This window comes from Malurus melanocephalus, unplaced genomic scaffold, assembly GCF_030028575.1.
Source record: "Malurus melanocephalus ecotype Western Australia unplaced genomic scaffold, MMel_1.1 scaffold_273, whole genome shotgun sequence".
In the NCBI taxonomy this organism is placed as follows: Eukaryota; Metazoa; Chordata; class Aves; order Passeriformes; family Maluridae; genus Malurus; species Malurus melanocephalus.
The window spans coordinates 906552-916986 of record NW_026623505.1 but is presented as its reverse complement, the minus strand read 5'-3'; positions in this window follow the sequence as shown (position 1 = coordinate 916986).

The window sequence follows — 10435 nt, the reverse complement described above, 5'->3', positions numbered from 1 at the left end:
TTTAATTCAGTATTTCCTGAAATTTTAGGGAATTACATGAAAGCTAACAGAATAAAATGTGTATGTGTGATGTATGCACATTCATGGACTAGATATTGTTCAAGTTAAAAGAATTGCTTGTGTATAATGAATATCAGAAGGTTAATTAATAACTTTCCAAAAAGTAAAACACATGTGATTTATAACTTACTGGGATGGTATGTAAGCCACCATGGGCTCACAATTTTCTTGTAGAGAAGGAAAATTATAACTTATGTTGTGAATGCTTAGTGCTTTTACTTGCTGTTATCTTGCACTTTTAAAYTGGACATTTGGAAATAAAGGTACACACATCTGACTTCAGATGGGGAAGCAGTATCCATCAGTACTGATTTTGAGCTGTAAATAAGTTTCCAGCCACAAGCATCTTTTCAAGCCTAAACCTGTTGATCAACTCTCCACCATCAGATTTCAAATCTGAGCTCTAGTCTGGATTTTCTCTACKAATTTMATAACTKCTTCTCCAGCTAAATATGGCCWGAKGAATCTTCACAGATTTTGTGCCCTRGATGCAGGYTGGAATATTCAGCTTKGCTCTCTKGTGTYTCTMCTTGTGTTCTGGGGAGGCAGGGCCATCTCAAAAGCCTGGGATACCTGTAGGCAGTAAGAATACCTGCGAGGGATGTGACAGTAATTTTGAATGGACAATTTGGATGGCAGTGGCAGTGTAATAGCAAAATTGTCCCAGCTCCTTACACCCCTTTTTCCTTAGGGATTCCAGGTTAAAATAGGATATGGAAACATTACAGTCTGTAGTCAAGAATGAAGGAACTTGATGGGTTTGTGTTCTCAGAAGCGTRACTATTTTTTAGTTGCATCAACTGATTTAATAGAAATTACAGTGTTTCCTTAGAAACCTCACCTTGTTTGACATACACAATTAATCAGCAGTCAGTTTTGGGATGAAATGCAGCAGCCTAATGAGACCAAATCCTGATTGTGCTGATTAGTAATGAGAATTTGTAAATAACTGGGCTATCGGAGCAGCAGGATTGCATCCATGTCTGTTTGGGTGTGTGTGCACATGGCAGGGAGGGTGGGATGAGGGGAGGACACCCAATGCCTTCCACGTACCTCGGTGACCAGGAAGCACAGAAAGCAGCTGCTCTGGCAGCCCCAAGAGCCCCGGCCATGCTTTGGAAACACAGAGTCATTTTAAATGGAAAATGTTTCCTAGACTTGCAGTGAGGTYAGTGAATACAAGTCTCTGTGCCTASAATGACATTTCAACTCTACTGAAGTTGTTTYCCAGATCTCAAATCTTCCACTTGTTGCAAAAATTGGGAGTCTCCCAATTTCAGACTCCTTTTTCCAAAACAGGCTGCTGGAACTGGGTCATATCTGATGGTCTTGGAGGCCTGAGATCGATATCATGATTTCCTGCCTCTAAGGCAATCTGGCTGATGGATCTGCCATGAAGGCTTTTTTCTCTTGCTTTTGGCAGGGTGACAAGYATACATTTTAAGGAAGCTTGTGGAACTCGAGAAAAGTTGTAGATAACTGCTTTGAGGTCAGCAAAACACACACATTTATATATGTACACTCACACCCACRCACATATATATGTATATATGTGTACATATACAGATTATTTCTTCCTGTGAAACTTGGCTGAAACAGAAAGCTTTATATCAGTTTCTAGGGCCAAGAACAGAATTCATTTAACTGCTCACAGTGTTTTAGGACAGGTGGTGAAATTGAATAACTGTAAGGGAAATTCAGGTAAGAGAACATAATTACCCAGACTGGATCTTGGCCAGGACATTAGAGCTAACAGTTTCATTTCTGTGGAAAATACTGTGGGATTTTTAAAGGCAATTTGGTTTCATCTTGTATTACAAATATTGCCTGGTTTTATGGCTGTATGATTTGAAGCTTGTATTTGAGCCYGAGGAATATTTTCCAGTGGATTCAAAACTGGGGAATAGCATCTAAAACCCATAGTACTGGTGTAATCAAATTTTATAAATAAAACTGTTAAATTTATTTGATCCTCAACTGCTGTAGGGTAATTTGCAGTTCTTGRGAATCGTGCTTTGTGGCTTGTGCAGTGTGGAGCTAACCCTCCTGTGCTGGCAGTTACCTGTTTGTTCTTGAAGGAAGGTATGTAATGATTACTTCAGGAGGATCTCATATTAGAGGGTCTCAGCATAGCTGTGGCTGTTGAGGAACAGAGTGTGTAGAAGCACATCAATCACCTGCTTAGAATAAAGGGATCCAGGCTGTCTAAATACTAAATAGTGCAAAATGAAGTGCAGCCAGTCTTCCAGGGATTTGCTACCAGCAGAAGAAAAGACAAAAGTAGAATGATGATACCTAGTTGTGGGCAAGAGCTCTTGTTTTATAGACTGTCCTCTGCTGCAGTCCAATCCTGATCTGTGTTCTGCTTGTCTTAGTTGAAATTAGGAGCAATATTGTGGTCAGTAGCTTTTAAAGAACTGAATWGAGCCTTTTGTTGGTTTCAGGATTGGTTAAACTAAACAGAGGCACYGAGGGTTCAGTTGAAAATCTGACAAAGACCATGAGTAAAATTCTGTGCTGGCTGTTCCTAGAGTTCTGTCCATGTTTTTTGGCAACTTTCTCTGAAATCTTAACTGTTAAGTATAGTGATAGCCTGAAAAAGTATGAAAAGACAAAAAAAACCACCAGAACAGTCTCAGATTGAAACATGAAAGCAAATAATGTGACATTCGGGCCCTGTGTAGGACATAGAATTTCTGAGAATGTGAATGTATAGTAATTTCTTTAGCAAGTTTGCTAAACTATTCATGCATCTAACTCTTCCCCAAACTTGARTTTTATAGCAGTTTTTATTGCTATAATTTGTTCTCCAAATAAAACAATTTAGTTTCGACAATTCCCTAACACTGCAATGTTTAATAATACRTGTAATGTTTTAAAAGTTTTGGAGCAGTTGGTATTTGCTTAGTCTCMGTTTGGAGGGTAGTATGGTAATGAACAAGTGATGCTTGAAAGGTCACAAACTAAACAAATAATTCAGGCATTTGTAATTTATTCCCTAATTAAACATTTTGTTGAACGTTTTCTGTGAATGCAATGTTTGCTGTGTGGTGTGATGGATTATTTGTCTTGTTCCACTTAATGATATGAAAATACTCCATTCATTTCTGCRTGTTGACAGTATTTAACCTCTTATAATAATCCTATCAACAAACATACTAATGAACATTTAAACAACTAAGTTTCTGAGGTCTTCTGTGAAAGTAATATTTAAACTTGCTTTTAGAGCTAGGTGCAATGCCCTTGAGGTGAGCTGGTGTCACCTCTTAAAACAAAGCCCTGCAGCTTTTATGCACAGTCGTGCCAGGTGTATTCTCGGGCTGGGAGGCAGCAGAACATCCGATTACATTTGTTCTCTGAAGATGATTGTGGCAAATCTAAGGTCAAGGAGAGTCCACAGGGAAGAGTGGTAATCTGCATGCAAATAATTTTTGGGTTCAAATCAGGATGATTTTTTGTATTAAAGATTTGAGAGTTTATATTTTGAGGAGAAAGAAACATTTCATGGCCTTACCCTTCAGAGGTTCTAAATTTATTCAGGGCTAACATATATTCAAAATATCAAATGTTACCCCAAAATCAGATTTTGTGACTTTGAAATATCGTTTTTCGCTTTGGTATTTGCACTATCCAGCCAAAATACRCTTACTTTTCTCAAGATTTTTGTTTTAAATAAATCATCTGTGTTGCTTTGACAGTATAAATGCGAGAAATACAGGATTTTTTTACACAGAGCAAATTGGTGAAAGCCAGTTCTTTACTTACATTTGTAGTTGGTTTTCACRTTATAATTTTAAGAAAAACTGATTTTGTTTGCCCAATGGTAATTTAGCTTTGTTCTGTATATCGATTGTGCGCTCAACCATATGGGTTATGTTAGCAGAATGTTGCAGATATACATTGATTTTTTTCCTTGTATTTTCACTATAACTAGAACTGATTCCGAATCTCCACTGCAGAGTTTTTAGTCTGGTTTGACCTTGTGCTATGTTGCCAGAGCAGAGGTGCACAGGTTGCTTTTGGTGGTGAGGTAGCACTGAAACAATAATCAAAGGTTTCTCATGAAGGGGGAGCACACAGCAAAGGCAATGCAATGACAAGTGGTAACTTTGTCTAGGGCTCTATATCTGCTTCGAGAAGCTGATTAAAAGGAGGAGCCTGAAAGTGTTCTGGCATTAGGGAGTTTAACACTGAGTTTTTAATTCTAAATAGAAGTCACTGAGGAGCAAACAGCTCTGGGTRAGTTCTCTGTATTTTTTCCAGGAGRCTTTGTGATCACATGCCTACATAGATTAYTGATGTCTTTCTCCTCTAAGGCATCCTCCTCCTCATTAAAATTCAAATGGGTCAGTTAAACTGAGGTTTGACAAGTATCAATGTCTTGGTTCCCCCACCCCCTGAGGTCACAAGTGTTGACAGTACACAAAAATCAGTTGGAAACAAGTTTCCAGGGGTTTAGGGAGCATTATCCTTGTGGGATATCAGCACTGTGTAGTTTTGTGTCCCAGATTTGGCTTTTATTTCTCTGTAAAGTTATAAATGTTAAATTTAATAACATAATCAAGTGTTGGAAGTGAAGGTCAGACATTTTGTCCTGTAACACTTTCTACAGAGGACTTCCAGCTGACATGTGGTACAGGACAATTTGCTGTAAAATAGAGGAAATGAAGTTTTGGAAATAACTTTCCCTCCTGCTTGAAAACACTCTGACATAGTAAATTATTCTGATAGGGATGGGTCCCTGTACTCATCTTCCTCTGTCATCCCCCAGTGCATGTGAAGGGAGAGCTGGAAATGATACAGTTCCTTTTCTGGGAGAACAGAAACATGTGGGAAGAGTTGAAAGGAGGAAAAGCCAAAGACTACTTTGTTCATACCTCATTATGGGTAGCTTTAAAACATAGGACTTAAAAAGTTAATCAGTGATAGGATGCAAAAKGCAGAGTAGCCACATCAGCCAGTTTCTGCAGATGAGAAGTGGGGTGGAGAGAGCTCAATTCCTGCCTTTTAMTTATTGAGGAATAACTGCCCAACTTTTAGAAAGGCCTCTGTACATCCAAATCCAGAGGCTTCTAATTGAGCTGCTGCTTTAGCAGAGGGAGCAAAAGSCACATGTACCTTGGAGGTGGAACACATGAAAACATTCTTCTGATCACTGAATTTTATAGAGTTGATGAAAATTATATTCATCAGGAATTGCAGCACTGAGTGCTGAACCTCTCCACATTTTATTTATAAATACTTCTTTTTCCTACTCTTGATTCTGAGTGAKGTTGAAGGAGAACTTCCCTTGTGCTCAAGCTCCTGCTTGAAAGAAGACAACTGCAGCTGATACTTTAAATAGTTCTCAACAGAAAGAATGATAAAATGTACACTAAGGGTATGGCCTGCGATTTAATAAAAATACATTGAATTCCAGCATTCACTTTGATCTCTCACTCTTAACCATAATGATACTGAATGCTTAAACTGCAGTATAGTTGCTAAAAAATGTGTTGCTGATTTATCTTATAATTTATAATACTTAGCAAATAATTATGAGTTACCATAATTTTGTGCAACAGAGATAGTCTCTTGAAACTTTGGTTCTGTAATTAAAGTGACTTTTCTTTCTATTAAATGCTCATTGACATTTTTAATTGAAAAAGCAGGGTTTCATTATATGGAGTTGCCATTTATGAGAGGATRGGCTGTCAAAGATGAAAGCTTGTATGGAAAACTACAGAGCACTCTGGAGAGTCCATGAGTACACATGCTTTAAAKATTAATTACATTAAAAACAAACCCAAACCAAGCAAGCACCTTTCCCTTTTGCCCCATCACTGACTGTTTAATTGAAAAGGAGAAAAAATGAATTCCCTTCCTATGGACCAAGTAATAGTTAATAAACTAACAGAACCCTGGGTCTGTTCTATCTTGGTACACTCCTAAGCAGGTCCTTGTTATTTCCTGCAACTTCAAGTGATGAAAGGAGTCTGAGATTAAGCTTCGGTTGCTTGTGTAGTACCTGAAACTCTGGTAAAGTTCAACRTGACTTCTTACAGATCTTGAACCACTTAAAACAAAAAGAAATTTTGCACTTAATTCACTTAAACTGAGAAGGGTGTAATATGCTGAAACGTAGAGGAATCTGGATGTAACAGCCCTTTTATTTTGCATGTTTTTCATTTTCTCAAGTCTGATACAGTATTTACAATGCTTTGGTTGTAGGACCTCACTGGGACTCTGTCAAAAGAGCTTTTGGCTATTCCTTCAGTATGAGTCAAGCTCTGTGCAAGGTGAATGAGGATGCTGCAATTTCATTTTTATTACCTTCAAATTTTTCTTCCTACTCCAGTCAGTGGGAAGCCTCAATACTTTGCTGATTCTACTATGGTTTCTTTTAAATTACGTTTTAAGCAGTAGCTTCTTTTTCTCCAGGTTTGCAACTGTTTTTCTTTCTCCTTAAAAAAAATTATATGTGAAAGAATGGAATTTACCCCATTATTGTATAGTTGTGTTTAAAATGAGTACTTCAATGGTTTCTGGTTTGTTTCTTTTTCCACTTCTTATTGCAATTCTTGAATGAAAACATTGTAGGACTATCTTGATGCTAAGGAGGGACTGAAAGCAAMGTGGGAATTGTTAATTCTAGTTTCATAGCTTCAACTGGCTGATTCTTTTTTGCCATTKTCCCTCCTGCTGTTTTGGTAAAGCTAAGGTAATTTGAAAACTTYGTTGAAAATATTACACACTTAGAGTTATTTCTAGTACTTGAGGTAGCTACAGTGTCTTTGATCCACCCTACTGATGGTGTTCTGTGCACAGATCAGTGATGTATTCGGGTGGTTACAGTTACTCAGTTCTCTTGGGGTCTTACATGAACATTATTCACATCGTCTATATTTCTCTGTGATGTTGCTGTAAAGTCTTATGCATTTTTTAACCAGAGTGTAAGTTGGCATTTTCACTCTGAACTACAGAAAAGGGAAGAAATCAAGTAAGATTTTTGTGTGTGTAAATCAGACTTGCCTGGCTTTGTGACCAGAGAAATCTGATCCCTCTGCATCCTTAACGACTTTTCTACTCCCTCTTGAAGAAGCTAAGAAAAATCTATYTTTGCTTTTATTTTCTTGTGCTTGSATCTWATCTGTATTCCAAAATTAGTAGAARATRTCTCTAGATACCTCCTTACTTGAAAAATTCGATGTTCAATAATATATATTGAAGGCAGCATTTAAAAGTGAGGTGAGAAGCAGACAACTGTTGGTTTATGGSTCATGGAGTGTGGGATTTGCATCCTGGTTGCAGGTTTTGGTGGCCTTTTTGCTTTCACTGATTCGCAGCAGTAGAAAACCTTTTGCATGTAATGGTTTGGGTTCTGTTGAACCAGTTTGACTTTCAGGGCTGTGGGATGGGTTCTGAGACCTTGCTGCTGAGCTTGTTCCCTGTTCCTTGTGTGGAAGTTGGGCTGTTCTCTGTTSCTGCTGTACCCCCAGCATTTCCCTGGTGTTGACTGTCCCCACTGTCACTCTTCAGCTCAGATCCTGCTGTCCCCCAGGTCACTGTGTTCCTCAGTGTGTGCAGTGTCAGGGTTGGTACTCTGGGGATGGCAAAGGTCATTCTGTGCAGGGGACACCAGGATGGCTTTCCTGCAGTGCCCTTGGTTGCTGATGTGTGATAGACCCTCTAACCCAGGGTAAACACTGCATTTCCAGCTGGGGGTGAAATCCYTGGTGAGGTGTTGGGGGAAGAACAGGAAGATTCCAGTCTGTGCCTCAGCATGTGCATCTTTGTTGTTCTGTACTTACATGTATGGCTGAAATCCTGTTTGGAAGGTGCGAGCACATCACCCCAGCTTTGATGGAAACCATTTTGAACAAACACTGCCTCTCAATAGCACTTATCTTTTACTTGAAGCGATCGCCTAACAAAATAGGCAAAAACCCCCACGTTATTTTTCTTGTAGACTTCAGTTTTTCCTGTTTTCCTGAAGACTTCTATTCCCTAAGCTGTGTGTGCCAAACTTTGCTGCTGACTGCTGTGAGCAGTTACTTTCTAAGAGCTCCCTGAAGGATTCCACAGTTGGAATCAATCCTGGAAGCCCATGTGGGGCCATGAGCTTGCTTTCCTTATTTGGCTTTCCAAATGTTTGAATGGGAGTTGTGGCACAGATATATGTCAAGCAAGTATGCTCTTCTGGGACCAATTCATGCATAAATACTGTAGATGTTCTTCAAGAAGCCCATAATACAGGTGCTTTCAAGAAATGTAGGTTTTGAAATGTTGCTGTGCTAAAGAATCCAAATTATTTTTGCTTAAGTATGGAATGTAGTTACAGAATGAAATTTCTTTATACAATTAATTTTATATAATGAATAATTTTCTAGTCTTCAGGATATAAAATTTTAAAACACCTCTTGTCTCTAAGGAAAAATAAAAATAATAAAATTGTACTCTGTGTCAGCAGGTAATTACTATCATGGTGAAGCTGTAAGATCAACATTTCCAAGAAAATATGGAAATATTATGTATTATTATAAAAGCTTTTTTTTGGCTTTCMCAGCCATTATCTGTCAGGCAGATTTACGTGAGGATTTCTCTGCCAGAAAAGATGAGTGCTGGCTGCTTGCCTTATTTTCCTTGGCTGCACTACCCAGCTGCTGTGGCACTTGGGCTGTGACTGGGTGATGGTGGGGCTGAGTCTTTCAGATTAGTAATTCAAATTGTCATTTTGTAATGCAGTGTATCTATATCAACATCCATTTTGTGTTGTGGTTTTAAATCACRTTTAGGAGAGAAAACTACCGGGCTATATAATGGAAAATGCTACTTTTAATACAAGTACCCTGTTAAGAAGTGCTGTGAAAATGAAGTCAACGTTGCACAAAAGCATTGCAAAGTTGTTGAGTGCTGTTAACCCTCCTCCTCAGCACTGCTCACTCCTTTTTGACCTTGCATGTGCTTTTTGACACTTGTGTGACTGCAAAYTAACCTAAGGAAAAAGGGTTTACATGATGAGCAAAAAAATCATGTGTTGGTGAGATCTGGGGTAGGAGTCAACAGGATTGTTTATTTTAGCAAAGAAAGAAGGAAGAAAAAGTAACTCCATTTACACCATACCTATTTTGTTTTTTTGGGACCATCTGTGTGCTGGTAGGATAACCTGGGATCTGATGCTGCTTTTGTCTATGTCTTAYTGCTTTCCTTTGTGCCAGTAGCTTCAGTGATTTCTTTTCCCCACTAAGCCCCCAAATCCTTTTTCTAATCACTGTGCTGAATAATTGTGCCATTTAGTACACTTCTCTTGTCTTACTTGCCTGCTTGCAGGCCAATTATTTTGTAATYGTGTGCTCAGAAGTGCTTTGCCATCTGTTGGAGGAATTGCTTAAGTGATTGAAGTTTAGTTTAAAGCGGTTTGTGTTGTCAGTCATTATTTTATTTTCCTTAAATTTGATACCATCTACAGACCTTGGAAGGTTGTTCTTAATGTTGCTGTTACATAGAATTTGTTGTTGACAGCATCCCTAAAAGCTTAATAAGAAATTTCAGTAATTAATTTTGGAAGTGTTTATATTATTGTAKAAAGCCTTGTAGTTCTGTGTTCAAAAGAATCCCACAACAGCTAAAGAATTGAATTTTATAAAACTAAACCAAACAACAGCAAAACCAGACAAACAAACCAAATCCTCCAAACCCACAAAACTGTCCTCCAAACCCTTTTTTGTTATCCACAATTGCCTTATGTTTAAAATGTCGTGGATTTTTACTTTTGGAAATTTTGTTCTTTTTGGATTGTCCACCCAAGCAAGTGCTTTCTTTTCCCCCAATGCAAGCCTTTGAAACTGTAGCCGTGTTTCCTTGTGGCATGATTTTAAGCATCTGCAGAGGCTTGCATCTCTTTTCTTGCAGTGTTGCTTAACTGGTCTSCTATCAGTTGGGTGTGATCCCAGATTTAGTCTCCTTTGCTTTCTTAAAGATGGGATACTTAACTCCTGAAAGTGTTGCTGAGGTAGTGATCCAAAGGGCTTGGGTGTCCGAAATACACAACTGGTGAGAGCTCTGCACCTGCTGAAGTACCATTTAAAAATGAAATTACAGATTGGCTTAAGCAGACAGTAGGTACAAACAGCTGAGAACTGCTAAGGGAATTTTAGTATCTGTGAGCGTTGACATAGGCAGTTAATGGGGATTTGGTTGTTGTAGAGATTCCTTGGAGAGCAGCTGATAGGCTTTGCTTTAGTGGAACAGAGTGAGTTTCCTCAAGGAGATATTGATTGAAAGCCTCCCTGGGCAGGAACCTGAAGATTTGTCCCTTGATTCAGCAGCTTTGAATAAGACAAGGAGTTATTTAGAGTAAAGTAGGAAGTGCAGGTCTCTGAAGAGCACTTAGTTA